A 16,831-nucleotide genomic window follows, 5' to 3' on the forward strand; every position below is an offset into this window, starting at 1 on the left:
ATAATTCCTAACTAACTAATCTGGGGAAGGGGAAAGGGGAAAGGGGAAAGGGGAGCTCCCGCGTCAGCAAAGTAAGGATAGTATTTAAATCAAATAACACACAGACTGGTGCAATAGAGGATATATACTATAGTGACAACATAAACAGACAGACAAGTTCCTCCTTGAATGCACTCAGAAAGGTAAATCAGAGCGATATGGTTGATAACATTAAAAACCTTTTAATCACCAAATAGTAAAAACATCTTGTATAGAGGGAAATGGTAGAAATAGTACACGGCCAGTCCCTTAAAACAAACCAAGAAAAAATCTTCCCATGTGTGTATATGGAAGATAATAAATGATAATACACCACCTAGATGTGGGCTACAAAAAACTGCAAAGTCTCGCCAAAATGTAACGACAGACTTGAAAACCAGTCCTGTTGACAGGAATTCTATTGTCAAAAACCAACACACCTATAAAAAAGTATGCTGATACTGAATCTGAAGAGGCGGTTTATATACAGTTCGTGGGTCATGGAACCCCTACACACGTATAACTAGACCACAAAGAGTTGGGGTGTATGTCAACTCCAGAACAAAAATGAAGTCAACAAAAGCTGTGATAAATAATACATATAACATAAAATAAAACCACATACATAGCTACTGTATTAACTACGTGGCTAGTGAGTAGTGACCTCTGCGTAGGGCAAGCACAAAGCGTGCTCTGCTAGTGCCCTGAGGCACGGTTCAGTGACCGTATCCAGTTATAGCCTCAGAATAGTATAACACAATTAATGCAGAGGTCACTGAGTGGAGTCTCTGCTGGGTGGAAACACAGAGGCTCACTGAGTGGAGTCTCCCAGATAGCAGGCAACAAAAACACTGTAATTGATCAGAGTACTCATACCAGTATTAAGTCAGTGCATAAGATGTTATCCACAGTAAGTGTTGCACAGAGTAATGTTGCCCTAAGTGTGTATGGGTTACCCCTAATAAGGCCGACGGTATGGGCCCCCCAGATAATGCAGTGTTTAGGGAGTATGCCTGTCAGAGAAGCGGCTATAGTGTATGCCGCTATCAGGTGCAGTGACCTCAAGAAATAACTTCTGACTGGCCATCCATAGTATAACTTAGCTTATGGGGACTGGGGGTGTCCGTTGCAACATCTCACGATCCTACAGTGTAGGCAGAGGGGGCGGGGTGCCGAGATGGAGGGTTGTAGCCTGCTAAGTCAGCAGCTGCAGCCGCAACAGTTTCATCCCACTGCTAGGAGGCGTCCGCTCAGTATGATGACGTCATCACGTTCTGGTCACCTCTGGTCACCCCAACTCTTTGTGGTCTAGTTATACGTGTGTAGGGGTTCCATGACCCACGAACTGTATATAAACCGCCTCTTCAGATTCAGTATCAGCATACTTTTTTATAGGTGTGTTGGTTTTTGACAATAGAATTCCTGTCAACAGGACTGGTTTTCAAGTTTGTAGTTACATTTTGGCGAGACTTTGCAGTTTTTTGTAGCCCACATCTAGGTGGTGTATTATCATTTATTATCTTCCATATACACACATGGGAAGATTTTTTCTTGGTTTGTTTTAAGGGACTGGCCGTGGACTATTTCTACCATTTCCCTCTATACAAGATGTTTTTACTATTTGGTGATTAAAAGGTTTTTAATGTTATCAACCATATCACTCTGATTTACCTTTCTGAGTGCATTCAAGGAGGAACTTGTCTGTCTGTTTATGTTGTCACTATAATTCCTAACTAGTCATGGAATTGAAATAATTGCATTTGTAAGAGTTTTTCCAGAAAAGTCATTCTTGCTGAGCTCCACTTCTCTTATGTTGCAGCTACACCCAAAGGGCTGAGCGTTTACTCCCTAAGGCTGAGTCCCCGCTGGCGCTGAGCTCGCTGCGGTTACATGCATATATATATATATATATATATATGCATGTTCCCGCTCACGCGATGCGCGGGCACACACGCTCGGCTCTTTAGTAAACACATTTTTTTAAACTTTCCCGCTCGCTCAGCGCCAGCGGGGACTCAGCCTAAGTCAGGAGGTTAAGAGGCCCACATTACGGTGAAATATATAGGATAAAGTATAGCATGCGAAGCATATTTATGCATGAATAAGGATTTTTATATAAGTCATCATATTGTTATTTATCTCTAAGCCAGCCCCCTTAAGGGGCGTATTACTCATTTTGAAATGTATAAAAATGTGATCCAAGCAATATGTTTTGAGAGAAATTAGTTCATTTTTGAATTCTTTCTCTCACTTGTACCTGGGTGCAGATAAACTCACGTTGATACTTTGAACCCTTGACTCATTGATATTATTTCTACGCTGTCACACCCCCCATCCCTAATTCTCACCTTCCTTATCGCAGTTTTAACACCCTTCCAGTGCCTGTCTGTTCTTTATTCTTCCTTTGTTTTTCCCCAATCCCTGTCTAAGTCACAGAAACCTGTGTATATCAGTATCGCTGACCTGTGTATATCAGTATCGCTGACCTGTGTATATCAGTATCGCTGACCTGTGTATATCAGTATTGCCGACCTGAGGAAGAGAGGAAAACTCGCGAAAGCTTGTCCTATGACATAAATTGTTAGTCCAAATAAAAAAGGTTTCACCTAATACTGAGGAACTCATTTATTCGATACTGATATATATGATGTGGTAATGTTTGGGTTTTCTCAGAGCTTGTTGGGTATCTGTGTCTTCGGTAGTTTCGCCATATTACAGTTACATTTTCTTACATCTTTGCACAGATCTGCATATTAAATTGTTTTTGCATCTTGGGATTGTTTAAATTCTTGTATGACGCGGTGGAATCAAAACAATGTCCGCTTCTCCCACAGGTGCAGTGTGTGTGTGTGTGTGTGTGTGTGTGTGTGTGTGTGTGTGTGTGTGTGTGTGTGTGTGTGTGTGTGTGTGTGTGTGTGTGTGTGTGTGTGTGTGTGTGTACACTTTTTATACTGTACCTTTTATACATTCTTTAAAATATCCCGTTTTTGTGTTACTGTCTCGGTTTTGATCATCAGAGCAGGGGGGGGGTGCAGAGAAAGCAGGGAGGAGAGAGGGGGGGGGCGCAGAGAGCAGAAAATGCAGGTGGGGGCAGCAGAGAGCAGAGAATGCAGGGCGGAGAGGGGCAGCAGAGAATGCAGGGAGGGGAGAGGGGGCAGCAGAGAGCAGAAAATGCAGGGAGGGGAGAGGGGGCAGCAGAGAGCAGAAAATGCAGGGGGACAGCAGAGAATGAAGGTAGGAGAGCAGGGGGGCAGCAGAGAGCAGAGAATGCAGGGGGCAGCAGAGCAGAGAATGCAGGGAGGAGAGCAGGGGGGCAGCAGTGAGCAGAGAATGCAGGGAGGGGCAGCAGAGAATGCAGGGAGGAGAGCGGGGGGCAGCAGTGACCCTATCTGTCTTTCTAACTATCGACCTGTCTCCCACCTGCCTTTTGCCTCTAAACTCCTTGAACGTCTTGTATTCTCTCGCTTGCTCCATTTTCTCAACACCTATTCTCTCCTAGACCCTCTACAATCTGGCTTCCGCACTGCTCACTCAACTGAAACAGCCCTGACTAAAATAACTGACGACCTCCATGCTGCCAAATACAGAGGTCATTACACTCTGCTCATATTACTCGACCTCTCTGCAGCATTTGACACCGTGGACCACCCTCTTCTCCTTCATATTCTCCATACTCTTGGTATTCTGAACAAAGCTCTATCCTGGATCTCATCCTACCTCTCCCATCGTACTTTCAGTTTCTCTTCTGCTAACACCTCCTCCTCCTCTATTAATATCTCTGTGGGGGTACTCTGTCCTGGGACCTCTTCTCTTTTCTCTGTACACTCTCTAGGTGACCTAATAACATCTTTTGGGTTTAAAATGTGGTCCACATTTCTAAAACTTGTCGCTTTTTCCTCCGCAATATAACAAAGTTACGCCCTTTCCTCTGTTGTTCGACTGCTAAAACTCTGACTCAGGCCCTCATTCTCTCCCGTCTTGATTACTGTAACCTCCTGCTGTCCGGCCTTCCTGCCTCTCACCTGTCTCCCCTACAATCTATCCTAAATGCTGCTGCCAGAATCACTCTACTCTTTCCTAGATCTGTCTCAGCATCTCCCCTCATGAAATCCCTCTCCTGGCTTCCAATCAAATCCCGCATCTCACACTCCATTCTTCTCCTCACTTTTAAAGCTTTACATTCTTCTGCCCCTCCTTACATCTCAGCCCTAATTTCTCGGTATGCACCATCCAGACTCTTGCGTTCTTCTCAAGGATGTCTTCTTTCTACCCCCTTTGTATCTAAAGCCCTCTCCCGCCTTAAACCTTTCTCACTTTCTGCCCCACACCTCTGGAATGCCCTTCCCCTCAGTACCCGACTAGCACCCTCTCTAGCCACCTTTAAGACCCACCTTAAGACACACTTGCTTAAAGAAGCATATGAATAGCACTGTGGATATTCTGAACACATGATACATAAAGCTTGGCCCCCTGCAGACGCACTTACCAGAACTCCCTCCTACTGTCTCTGTACGTTCTCCCTACCTACCAATTAGACTGTAAGCTCCTCGGGGCAGGGACTCTTTCCGAAATGTTACTTTTATGTCTAAAGCGCTTATTCCCATGATCTGTTATTTATATTATCTGTTATTTATTTGTTTACCACATTTATTACTACTGTGAAGCGCTATGTACACTAATGGCGCTATATAAATAAAGACATACAAATATCACCTCTATGCTGACACATAAATGTACTTTTCAACACCTGTCCTTACACCAGCTGTACACACCAAAGTTTCTGAATGTCTCTCTGCGATATCATCCTGGATGCCCTCCGCCGCCTTAAACTCAACATGGCTACAACAGAGCTCCTCATACTTCCTCCCAAACCTGGCCCTACTACCTCCTTCCACATTACTGTTGGAACTACGATCATTCACCCAGTAGCCCAAGCACGCTGCCTAGGGGTCACACTCGACTCCTCTCTCACATTCGCCCCTCACATTCAAAACATATCTAAAACCTGTCGCTTTTTCCTCCGCAATATAACAAAGATACGCCCTTTCCTCTGTTGCTCGACTGCTAAAACTCTGACTCAGGCCCTCATTCTCTCCCGTCTTGATTACTGTAACCTCCTGCTGTCCGGCCTTCCTGCCTCTCACCTGTCTCCCCTACAATCTATCCTAAACGCTGCTGCCAGAATCACTCTACTCTTTCCTAGATCTGTCTCAGCGTCTCCCCTGCTGAAATCCCTCTCCTGGCTTCCGATCAAATCCCGCATCTCACACTCCATTCTTCTCCTCACTTTTAAAGCTTTACACTCTTCTGCCCCTCCTTACATCTCCCCCTAATATCTCACGATACCCCCCTCTGCCCCTCCTTACATCTCAGCCCTAACTTCTCGTTATGCACCATCCAGACTCTTGCGTTCTTCTCAAGGATGTCTTCTTTCTACCCCCTTTGTATCTAAAGCCCTCTCCCGCCTTAAACCTTTCTCACTGACTGCCCCACACCTCTGGAATGCCCTTCCCCTCAGTACCCGACTAGCACCCTCTCTATGCACCATTAAGACCCACCTTAAGACACACGTGCTTAAAGAAGCATATGAATAGCACTGTGGATATTCTGAACACATGATACATAAAGCTTGTCCCCCTGCAGACGCACTTACCAGAACTCCCTCCTACTGTCTCTGTATAAATAAAAAATACCCTCCTACTGTCTCTGTACGTTCTACCTACCTACCAATTAGACTGTAAGCTCCTCGGGGCAGGGACTCCTCTTCCGAAATGTTACTTTTATGTCTGAAGCACTTATTCCCATGATCTCTTATTTATATTATCTGTTATTTATTTGATTACCACGTGTATTACTACTGTGAAGCGCTATGTACATTAATGGCGCTATATCAATAAAGACATACAATACAATACAGCAATGAGCAGAGAATGCAGGTAGGAGAGCATGGGGGGCAGCAAAGAATGCAGGGAGGAGAGCAGGGGGGCAGCAGAGAGCAGAGAATGCAGGGAGGAGAGCGGGGGGGCAGCAGTGAGCAGAGAATGCAGGGAGGAGAGCAGGGGGGGCAGCAGAGAGCAGAGAATGCAGGGAGGAGAGCAGGGGGGGCAGTAGAGAGAAGAGAATGCAGGGAGGAGAGAGGGGGGCAGCAAAGAGCAGAGAATGCAGGGGGGGCAGCAGAGAATGCAGGGAGGAGAGAAGGGGGCAGCAGAGAATGCAGGGAGGAGAGCAGGGGGGCAGCAGAGAGCAGAGAATGCAGGGAGGAGAGCAGGGGGGCAGCAGAGAGCAGAGAATGCAGGGGGGAGAGGGGGGCAGTAGTGAGCAGAGAATGCAGGGAGGAGAGGGGGGCAGCAGTGAGCAGAGAATGCAGGGAGGAGAGGGGGGCAGCAGAGAGCAGAGAATACAGGGAGGAGAGGGGGGCAGCAGTGAGCAGAGAATGCAGGGAGGAGAGCGGGGGGCAGCAGTGAGCAGAGAATGCAGGGAGGAGAGCAGGGGGGGCAGCAGAGAGCAGAGAATGCAGGGAGGAGAGCAGGGGGGGCAGTAGAGAGAAGAGAATGCAGGGAGGAGAGAGGGGGGGCAGCAAAGAGCAGAGAATGCAGAGAGGAGAGCAGGGGGGGCAGCAGAGAATGCAGGGAGGAGAGGGGGCAGCAGAGACTGCAGGGAGGAGAGCAGGGGGGCAGCAGAGAGCAGAGAATGCAGGGAGGAGAGCAGGGGGGCAGCAGTGAGCAGAGAATGCAGGGAGGAGAGGGGGGCAGCAGAGAGCAGAGAATGCAGGGGGGAGAGGGGGCAGCAGTGAGCAGAGAATGCAGGGAGGAGAGGGGGGCAGCAGAGAGCAGAGAATACAGGGAGGAGAGGGGGCAGCAGTGAGCAGAGAATGCAGGGAGGAGAGGGGGGCAGCAGAGAGCAGAGAATGCAGGGAGGAGGGGGGCAGCAGTGAGCAGAGAATGCAGGGAGGAGAGGGGGGGCAGCAGAGAGCAGAGAATGCAGGGAGGAGGGGGGCAGCAGTGAGCAGAGAATGCAGGGAGGAGGGGGGCAGCAGTGAGCAGAGAATGCAGGGAGGAGGGGGGCAGCAGTGAGCAGAGAATGCAGGGAGGAGAGGGGGGCAGCAGAGAGCAGAGAATGCAGGGAGGAGGGGGGCAGCAGTGAGCAGAGAATGCAGGGAGGAGAGGGGGGCAGCAGAGAGCAGAGAATGCCGGGAGGAGAGGGGGGCAGCAGTGAGCAGAGAATGCAGGGAGGAGAGGGGGGGCAGCAGAGAGCAGAGAATGCAGGGAGGAGAGGGGGCAGCAGTGAGGAGAGAATGCAGGGAGGAGGTGGGCAGCAGAGAATGCAGGGAGGAGAGGGGGGAAGCAGTGAGCAGAGAATGCAGGGAGGAGAGGGGGCAGCCGAGAGCAGAGAATGCAGGGAGGGGAGGGGGGGCAGCAGAGAATGCAGGGAGGAGAGGGGGGGCAGCAGAGAGCAGAGAATGCAGGGGGAGAGGGGGGCAGGAGAGAGCAGAGAATGCAGGGAGGAGAGGGGGGCAGCAGTGAGCAGAGAATGCAGGGAGAAGAGAGGGGCAGCAGTGAGCAGAGAATGCAGGGAGGAGAGGGGGGCAGCAGTGAGCAGAGAATGCAGGGAGGAGACAGGGGCAGCAGTGAGCAGAGAATGCAGGGAGGAGAGGGGCAGCAGAGAGCAGAGAATGCAGGGAGGAGAGGGGGCAGCAGTGAGCAGAGAATGCAGGGAGGAGAGTGGGGCAGCAGAGAATGCAGGGATGAGAGGGGGGCAGCAGTGAGCAGAGAATGCAGGGAGGAGAGGGGGGCAGCAGAGAGCAGAGAATGCAGGGAGGAGAGGGGGGCAGCAGTGAGCAGAGAATGCAGGGAGGAGAGGGGGGCAGCAGAGAGCAGAGAATGCAGGGAGGAGAAGGGGGCAGCAGTGAGCAGAGAATGCAGGGAGGAGAGAGGGGGGCAGCAGAGAATGCAGGGAGGAGAGGGGGGCAGCAGAGAGCAGAGAATGCAGGGAGGAGAGGGGGACAGCAGAGAACAGAGAATGCAGGGAGGAGAGGGGGGCAGCAGTGAGCAGAGAATGCAGGGAGGAGAGGGGGGCAGCAGAGAGCAGAGAATGCAGGGAGGAGAGGGGGCAGCAGTGAGCAGAGAATGCAGGGAGGAGAGGGGGGCAGCAGTGAGCAGAGAATGCAGGGAGGAGAGGGGGCAGCAGAGAGCAGAGAATGCAGGGAGGAGAGGGGGGCAGCAGAGAGCAGAGAATGCAGGGAGGAGAGGGGGGCAGCAGAGAGCAGAGAATGCAGAGAGGAGAGGGGGGCAGCAGTGAGCAGAGAATGCAGGGGGGAGAGGGGGCAGCAGAGAGCAGAGAATGCAGGGAGGAGAGGGGGGCAGCAGTGAGCAGAGAATGCAGGGAGGAGAGGGGGGCAGCAGAGAGCAGAGAATGCAGGGAGGAGAGAGGGGGGCAGCAGTGAGCAGAGAATGCAGGGAGGAGAGAGGGGGCAGCAGAGAGCAGAGAATGCAGGGAGGAGAGGGGGGCAGCAGTGAGCAGAGAATGCAGGGAGGAGAGGGGGGCAGCAGTGAGCAGAGAATGCAGGGAGGAGAGGGGGGCAGCAGAGAGCAGAGAATGCAGGGAGGAGAGGGGGGCAGCAGTGAGCAGAGAATGCAGGGAGGAGAAGGGGGCAGCAGTGAGCAGAGAATGCAGGGAGGAGAGGGGGGCAGCAGTGAGCAGAGAATGCAGGGAGGAGAAGGGGGCAGCAGAGAGCAGAGAATGCAGGTAGGAGAGAGGGGCAGCAGTGAGCAGAGAATGCAGGGAGGAGAAGGGGGCAGCAGAGAGCAGAGAATGCAGGTAGGAGAGAGGGGGGCAGCAGTGAGCAGAGAATGCATGGAGGAGAGAGGGGGGCAGCAGTGAGCAGAGAATGCAGGGAGGAGAGGGGGGCAGCAGTGAGCAGAGAATGCAGGGAGGAGAGCACGGAGCCCCAGGCGTGAGACCTGGAAGTGAGTCAGTGTCTGCTGCCAGGGCTCAAGATGGCTTCCCCCACTCATGTTCCTCCACTCGCCCGCATCCTGTCCCACTCGCCCGCATCCTGTTCCACTCGCCCACAGCCTGTCCTGCTCGCCCGCAGCCTGTCTCACTCGCCTGCAGCCTGTCTCACTCGCCTGCAGCCTGTCACGCTCGCCCACAGTCTGTTCAACTCACCCGCAGCAGGGAAAGCAAAGTGACAGCAGCCTGACCCACTCGCCTGCAGCCTGTCCCGCTCGCCCGCAGCCTGTCCTGCTCGACAGCATCCTGTCCCACTTACCCCCAGCCTGTCCCACTCACCCCCAGCCTGTCCCACTTACCCCCAGCCTGTCCCACTCGGCCGCAGCCTGTCTCACTCGCCCGCAGCCTGTCCTGCTCGGCCGCAGCCTGTCTCACTCGCCCGCAGCCTGTCCCGCTCGCCCGCAGCCTGTCCTGCTCGCCCGCAACCTGTCCTGCTCGCCCGCAGCCTGTCCCGCTCGCCCGCAGCCTGTCCCGCTCGCCCGCAGCCTGTCCTGCTCGACAGCATCCTGTCCCACTTACCCCCAGCCTGTCCCACTCACCCCCAGCCTGTCCCACTTACCCCCAGCCTGTCCCACTCGGCCGCAGCCTGTCTCACTCGCCCGCAGCCTGTCCTGCTCGGCCGCAGCCTGTCTCACTCGCCCGCAGCCTGTCCCGCTCGCCCGCAGCCTGTCCTGCTCGCCCGCAACCTGTCCTGCTCGCCCGCAGCCTGTCCCGCTCGCCCGCAACCTGTCTTGCTCGCCCGCAGCACGGAAAGCAAAGTGACCGCAGCACACAGCCAAGAGACTTAAGGTGAAAACAGTAATAGAAATCAGCTTATTTGTTGGACATAACCAGAGAGGAGGCGCGGTGTGATAGGATCCGGTCCTGGGTTTGTATTCCTTATACCAGAGAGGAGGCGCGGTGTGATAGGATCCGGTCCTGGGTTTGTATTCCTTATACCAGAGAGGAGGCGCGGTGTGATAGGATCCGGTCCTGGGTTTGTATTCCTTATACCAGAGAGGAGGCGCTGTGTGATAGGATCCGGTCCTGGGTTTGTATTCCTTATACCAGAGAGGAGGCGCTGTGTGATAGGATCCGGTCCTGGGTTTGTATTCCTTATACCAGAGAGGAGGCGCTGTGTGATAGGATCCGGTCCTGGGTTTGTATTCCTTATACCAGAGAGGAGGCGCGGTGTGATAGGATCCGGTCCTGGGTTTGTATTCCTTATACCAGAGAGGAGGCGCTGTGTGATAGGCTCCGGTCCTGGGTTTGTATTCCTTATACCAGAGAGGAGGCGCTGTGTGATAGGATCCGGTCCTGGGTTTGTATTCCTTATACCAGAGAGGAGGCGCTGTGTGATAGGATCCGGTCCTGGGTTTGTATTCCTTATACCAGAGAGGAGGCGCTGTGTGATAGGATCCGGTCCTGGGTTTGTATTCCTTATACCAGAGAGGAGGCGCTGTGTGATAGGATCCGGTCCTGGGTTTGTATTCCTTATACCAGAGAGGAGGCGCTGTGTGATAGGATCCGGTCCTGGGTTTGTATTCCTTATACCAGAGAGGAGGCGCGGTATGATAGGATCCGGTCCTGGGTTTGTATTCCTTATACCAGAGAGGAGGCGCTGTGTGATAGGATCCAGTCCTGGGTTTGTATTCCTTATACCAGAGAGGAGGCGCGGTGTGATAGGATCCGGTCCTGGGTTTGTATTCCTTATACCAGAGAGGAGGCGCTGTGTGATAGGATCCGGTCCTGGGTTTGTATTCCTTATACCAGAGAGGAGGCGCGGTGTGATAGGATCCGGTCCTGGGTTTGTATTCCTTATACCAGAGAGGAGGCGCGGTGTGATAGGATCCGGTCCTGGGTTTGTATTCCTTATACCAGAGAGGAGGCGCTGTGTGATAGGATCCGGTCCTGGGTTTGTATTCCTTATACCAGAGAGGAGGCGCTGTGTGATAGGATCCGGTCCTGGGTTTGTATTCCTTATACCAGAGAGGAGGCGCGGTGTGATAGGATCCGGTCCTGGGTTTGTATTCCTTATACCAGAGAGGAGGCGCGGTGTGATAGGATCCGGTCCTGGGTTTGTATTCCTTATACCAGAGAGGAGGCGCTGTGTGATAGGATCCAGTCCTGGGTTTGTATTCCTTATACCAGAGAGGAGGCGCTGTGTGATAGGATCCGGTCCTGGGTTTGTATTCCTTATACCAGAGAGGAGGCGCTGTGTGATAGGATCCGGTCCTGGGTTTGTATTCCTTATACCAGAGAGGAGGCGCTGTGTGATAGGATCCGGTCCTGGGTTTGTATTCCTTATACCAGAGAGGAGGCGCTGTGTGATAGGATCCGGTCCTGGGTTTGTATTCCTTATACCAGAGAGGAGGCGCTGTGTGATAGGATCCGGTCCTGGGTTTGTATTCCTTATACCAGAGAGGAGGTGCGGTGTGATAGGATCCGGTCCTGGGTTTGTATTCCTTATACCAGAGAGGAGGCGCTGTGTGATAGGATCCGGTCCTGGGTTTGTATTCCTTATACCAGAGAGGAGGCGCTGTGTGATAGGCTCCGGTCCTGGGTTTGTATTCCTTATACCAGAGAGGAGGCGCTGTGTGATAGGATCCGGTCCTGGGTTTGTATTCCTTATACCAGAGAGGAGGCGCTGTGTGATAGGATCCGGTCCTGGGTTTGTATTCCTTATACCAGAGAGGAGGCGCTGTGTGATAGGATCCGGTCCTGGGTTTGTATTCCTTATACCAGAGAGGAGGCGCTGTGTGATAGGATCCGGTCCTGGGTTTGTATTCCTTATACCAGAGAGGAGGCGCTGTGTGATAGGATCCGGTCCTGGGTTTGTATTCCTTATACCAGAGAGGAGGCGCTGTGTGATAGGATCCGGTCCTGGGTTTGTATTCCTTATACCAGAGAGGAGGCGCTGTGTGATAGGATCCGGTCCTGGGTTTGTATTCCTTATACCAGAGAGGAGGCGCGGTGTGATAGGATCCGGTGCTGGGTTTGTATTCCTTATACCAGAGAGGAGGCGCTGTGTGATAGGATCCGGTCCTGGGTTTGTATTCCTTATACCAGAGAGGAGGCGCTGTGTGATAGGATCAGGTCCTGGGTTTGTATTCCTTATACCAGAGAGGAGGCGCTGTGTGATAGGATCCGGTCCTGGGTTTGTATTCCTTATACCAGAGGGGAGGCGCTGTGTGATAGGATCCAGTCCTGGGTTTGTATTCCTTATACCTGAGAGGAGGCACACAGACCCACACAAGATATACAAATAACAGGCAAAATATACACTTACTTAAGGAGTTTGGACTAGAAAGCCATCAGGATACAGGATTGACAATTTCTTCCATAACACATGTTCAGATGTATCACGAAAATACACAAATACACAGAGAATAGGCTGGGCACTGGTTTATATGCAAATCTCCAGTCTATACCTTACTATTGAGTGTAGGCCATTGGAGAACAATTACCTGCACCCAATCTCTGTCATAAATCAGTGGTGAGGTTGACAGTCTTACCCCAGAGTAAAACTCCTCCCACCCCAGGACGTTTAAAAACTGCTTTTCCTATCTAAATAACTTCATAACTTCAGTTCAGTAATACTTATTGGCACGCAAGACATATTAATACATTCTGGCACGCATGACGCTCCCAATGAGACTAATATTACCGTGTAATACTAAAATTAAGAGAGATATTAATATCTGTCTCTTAGTACCTGCTAGACATCATGTGTCTGTAATCATTATGTGTGAATCGGTCCCACGAATACACACATGTAGCTTTTAGCATGTTCAGCCGAGGACATCTCATAATATTCTTATATTTAATAAGGTCACTCATTCTGATGTCTCCTTCTGTAGCCGCACCCCTGGCCCCCATAACCCCTTGTCAAGAAATGCTTTGAAGCTGGGCCTCCTGTGTAGAGAACGTTTGTCACAGGTGCTATATTTCACACCCAATGCTCCAGACCTGGGTCCTAGCTGTCTCTACCAGCAATATACCCTTGGCCTGCAAATATGTGTTAACATACACCAAACCTCCTCTGTACTTTTCACACCCAACTTCAATCAAGCCTTTTGAAGCCCAGATATTTCTGAAAAGACACCACACATATTTGTATTTTCCTAAAACTGTAGCTCATTAACCCCTTAAGCCTCCCGCATCAATCCCAGTGTATGTGTTGGTGCAAACACTGGGATGAGACAATACATTTTTACAGGGGAATAAACAGTTGGATTCTGAAGCAAGGTAAAAACACCTTACTGAACCGCAGTCCAGTTAACCCCTTGCTTCCCACGTGAGAGCAGGGGGTGGCCAAATGGGGTGTAACTCCTTCAATACTGGGCCAAACCCCCTCTCCCATGACACACACTCACCCCTCAGCCTCACACTCGACCTGTCACACTCACCCCTCACCCTCACACACGCCCTGTCACACTCACCCCTCAACCTCACACTTGCCCTGTCACACGTCCTGTCACACCCACCCCTCACCCTCACACACGCCCTGTCACACCCACCCCTCAACCTCACACTCACCCTGTCACACTCACCCCTCAACCTCACACTTGCCCTGTCACACTAACCCCTCAGCCTCACACTTGCCCTGTCACACTCACCCCTCAGCCTCACACTCACCCCTCAACCTCACTCTCGCCCTGTCACACTCAACCTGCATGCTGTCACACTCGCCCTGTCACACTCACCCCTCAGCAACACACTCACCTTGTCACACACCCAGCAGCCTATCCCACTCACCCTGTCACAGTGACCCCTCAGTCTCACATGTGCCCTGTCACACTCACCCCTCAACCTCACACTCACCCTGTCACACTCACCCCTCAACCTCACCCTGTCACACTCACCCCTCAGTGTCACACTCACCCCTCACCCTCACACACGCCCTGTCACACTCACCCCTCAACCGCACACTTGCCCTGTCACATGCCCTGTCACACTCACCCCTCACCCTCACACACGCCCTGTCACACCCACCCCTCAACCTCACTCTCGCCCTGTCACACTCACCACTCAACCTCACACTCGCCCTGTCACACTAAGCCTCACACTTGCCCTGTCACACTCACCCCTCAGCCTCACACTCACCCTGTCACACTCAACCTGCATGCTGTCACACTCGCCCTGTCACACTCACCCCTCAGCAACACACTCACCTTGTCACACACCCAGCAGCCTATCCCACTCGCCCTGTCACACTCACCACTCAGCCTCACATTCGCCCTGTCACACTCACCCCTCAACCTCACACTCGCCCTGTCACACTCACCCCTCAACCTCACACTTGCCCTGTCACACTCACCCCTCAGCCTCACACTTGCCCTGTCACATTCACCACTCACACCTCACACTCGCCCTGTCACACTCAACCTGTGGGCTGTCACACTCGCCCTGTCACACTCACCCCTCAGCATCACACTCACCCTGTCACACACCCAGCAGCCTATCCCACTCACCCTGTCACAGTCACCCCTCAGTCTCACACACCTCTCAGCCTCACACTCGCTCTGTCACACTCACCCTTCAACCTCACACTCACCCTGTCACACTCACCCTGTCACACTCACCCTGTAACACACACCCAGCAGCCTATCACACTCACCCTGTCACACTCACCCCTCAGCCTCACACTCACCCTGTCACACTCACCCCTCAGCCTCACATTCGCCCTGTCACACACACCCCTCAACCTCACACTCGCCCTGTCACACTCACCCCACACTCACCCTGTCACACACACAGCAGCCTATTCCACTCGCCCTGTCACACACACCCCTCAACCTCACACTCACCCTGTCACACTCACCCCTCCGCTTCACACTCGCCCTGTCACACTCACCCCTCAACCTCACACTAGCCCTGTCACACTCACCCCTCAACCTGTCACACTCACCCCTCAACCTCACACTCGCCCTGTCACACTCACCCCACACTCACCCTGTCACACACACCCAGCAGCCAATCCCACTCGCCCTGTAACACTCACCCCTCAGCCTCACACTCGCCCTGTCACACTTACCCCTCAGCGTCACACTCACCCTGTCACACACACCCCACAGCCTCACACTCACCCTGTCACACTCACCCTGCAGGCTGTCACACTCGCCCTGTCACACTCACCCCTCAGGCTCACACTCGTCCTGTCACACTCGCCCCTCAGCGTCACACTCACCCTGTCACACACACCCCACAGCCTCACACTCGCACTGTCACACTCACCCCACAGCCTCACACTCACCCTGCAGGCTGTCACACTCGCCCTGTCACACTCACCACTCACCCCTCAGCCTCACACTCGTCCTGTCACACTCACCCTGCAGGCTGTCACACTCGCCCCACAACCTGTGTCCCACTCACCCCACAGCCTGCATCACACTCACCCTGCAGCCTGCATCACACTTGCCGTGTCACACACCCCGTATGTGATGTTACACCTCCCCGTGTTCCATGACTCTCCTAATTAACCACACACCTCGTTAAGTCAGGCTTTATCTTCACACCTCCACATCTTGGCTGAAATGACACCCGTGGACAAACACACCGCACCCAGCAGCCAGTGTCACACTCGCTGTGTGACTGCACGCCACAGCCTGTCACTGAACCCCATTCTGCAGTGTAACACTTATACCTGTGCCGTGTGTGCAGAGGGGGGGTCAGGGTGGGCTGCGAGCAGTGCTGGGGGGGGTTACCTTGCACAGTGCGTCTCTTCCTCTGTCTCTCTCATGCAAGGCCCCTGTCTAAAGAGCTGACGCTCTGCACGTAGCGGGGGGGGGGGGGGGGCGGGGGGTGCAGGAGTCCTTGAGGTTTGGATTACTTGGGGTTAATGTTTAATGTGCCGTTTGAGAGGAGGGGGGGGGCACAGACTCTCCTTCACCCCCCTCCATTAATCCCCCTCTGGGAACAAACAATAGCAGGAGGGGAGGGGGGATAAGACAGACCCTGACTGCTGGATTATATGGGACAGAATATAAACCAATACAGCACCTGAGTCTGTCCCCCCCCCCCACCCAATGAATGAGACTGCTCCCCACCAATGAATGAGACTGCTCCCCACCAATGAATGAGACTGCTCCCCAACAATGAATGAGACTGCTCCCCAACAATGAATGAGACTGCCCTTTTAATGAACGAGACTGCTCCCAAATGTATGAGCTTTCCCTCCAAATCAATGAGACTGCCCCCCTAATGTGTTAGACTGTCCTCCAATTTGCGAGTGCTACTTCACATGGGACAGTTGTAGGTGTCTGACCTGAGACTGCGTGCCCTGTTGCCCTCTGCTCCCTTTGTTATGTGAGAGTCTGTTATTGGGACACAAGGCAGCAATGGGGGATACAGGTGCAAGGTGTCTGTCGGTACATGTATCTGTGTGTCTGTACACGTATGTAACCCTCCCTGCCCGTCTCCTAGGGAGATTACTCAGCTTCGTTTACCTCACTTCAGGGTGCTGGGCGATGGCAGGGTGCTGGATTCAGGGTGCTGGGTGATGACAGAGTGCTGGATTCAGGGTGCTGGGCGATGGCAGGGTGCTGGATTCAGGGTGCTGGGCGATGGCAGGGTGCTGGATTCAGGGTGCTGGGTGATGACAGAGTGCTGGATTCAGGGTGCTGGATTCAGGGTGCTGGGCGATGGCAGGGTGCTGGATTCAGGGTGCTGGGTGATGACAGAGTGCTGGATTCAGGGTGCTGGGCGATGGCAGGGTGCTGGATTCAGGGTGCTGGGCGATGGCAGGGTGCTGGATTCAGGGTGCTGGGTGATGGCAGGGTGCTGGATTCAGGGTGCTGGGCGATGGCAGGGTGCTGGATTC

This window comes from Ascaphus truei (genome assembly GCF_040206685.1).
Source record: "Ascaphus truei isolate aAscTru1 chromosome 16 unlocalized genomic scaffold, aAscTru1.hap1 SUPER_16_unloc_1, whole genome shotgun sequence".
Classification (NCBI taxonomy): domain Eukaryota; kingdom Metazoa; phylum Chordata; class Amphibia; order Anura; family Ascaphidae; genus Ascaphus; species Ascaphus truei.